The sequence below is a fragment of the Chrysochloris asiatica genome, unplaced genomic scaffold, assembly GCF_000296735.1.
Source record: "Chrysochloris asiatica unplaced genomic scaffold, ChrAsi1.0 scaffold06409, whole genome shotgun sequence".
Classification (NCBI taxonomy): domain Eukaryota; kingdom Metazoa; phylum Chordata; class Mammalia; order Afrosoricida; family Chrysochloridae; genus Chrysochloris; species Chrysochloris asiatica.
Genome location: NW_006414927.1, coordinates 1 through 1,508, shown reverse-complemented (window position 1 = coordinate 1,508; position 1,508 = coordinate 1). Strand labels below are relative to the sequence as shown.

Below are 1,508 nucleotides of genomic sequence, written 5' to 3'. Positions count from 1 at the left end.
GAAACTACCAGCTGTTCCACGGGAGAAAGATGACGCATTCTGCTTCCATAAAGATTTACAGCCTCGGAAACCCTGTACAGGTTTGCTGAGTCAGAACCGACTCCACGCGACATAACAATAACAACAACAAACCATGTAATTATCAGTTTCAAAATGGCCAATACCAGTCCATTTCATCTTGCTAATGCCTAAGATATAGGTGTTTATGCATTTCATTTCATTTTTGACAATTTCCAATTTTCCCAGATTCCATGTTCTGATTTTCAGTAGCTGCGGTGGGAGGAGCAGAAGGTGGCACCCTGAGCAGATGGCGATAAAAAAGACCCAAGTGCCGGCCACTGGCGCTCATATACAATTAGCATTAGAATGTAAGGGCTGGCTCCTTCACCCTCCTTATCCCACTTCCCCTGGCCTCGCCATCTCCTAAAAGAACCGCTCTTCTTTCCCTGCACATCTCCACACCCACCCAACTCCACCTTTTCTTCTTCTTTAGCACCATCTGCTCGGGGTGCCACCTTCTGCTCCTCCCACCACCACTACCATCCTGAGTCACTGCCTGCACAGCTCCGCAGGCTTGCTCTTTGCTCTAGCCAAGGATAATTTGGAGTTCTTACTAAACAACATGGCAGACATTCACAAAAAAGAACAGTCTGAACTTGATTAAGAGTTGGATGATGTTAAGAAATAGAAGAAGAAGAAACTGGTAAAGAAACAAAAATCAAAGAGCATCAGCTGACTGTTCAGATGATGCAAAATCTTCAAATTCTTGCATCCTTTCCAGAAAGACTTGATGGTATGGTAGAAACACCAACAGGATACATTGAAAGTTTGCCTAGAGTAGTTAAAAGACAAGTGAATGCTCTTAAAAATCTTCAAGTTAAATGTGCACAGATAGAAGCCAAATTCTATGAAGAAGTTCATGATCTTGAAAGAAAATATGCTCTACTCTATCAGCCTCTATTTGATAAGCGATTTGAGATCTTCAATGCAATCAACAGAAGAAGAATGTGAGTGGAGAGGAGAAGAGGAAGATGAAATTTCTGAGGAGTTGAAAGAAAAGGCCAAGGTTGAAGATGAGAAGAAAGATGAAGAAAAAGAAAATCCCAAAGGAATTCCTGAATTTTGGTTGACTATTTTTAAGAATGTTGACTTGCTCAGTGATATGGTTTGGGAACACGATGAACCTATTCTGAAGCACCTGAAAGGTATTAAAGTGAAGTTCTCAGATGCTGGCCAGACTATGAGTTTTGTGTTAGAGTTTCACTTTGAACCCAATGAGTATTTCACAAATGAAGTGTTGACAAAGACATATAGGATGAGGTCTTAACCAGATGATTCTGATCTCTTTTCTTTTGATGGGTCAGAAATTATGGGTTATCCAGGGTGCTAGATAGATTGGAAAAAAGGAAATAATGTCACAATGAAAGCCATTAAGAAGAAGCAAAAACACAAGGGGCGTGGAACAGTTCAGACTGTGACAAAATCTGTTTCCAGTGACTCTTTCTTTA

General features: G+C 40.8%; 1 pseudogene; it reads left to right on the top strand.

Annotated features, from left to right (window-relative positions):
• Positions 1-605: 605 nt before the first annotated feature.
• LOC102810855 lies at positions 606-1,501 on the top strand (annotated as a pseudogene).
• Positions 1,502-1,508: the final 7 nt, after the last annotated feature.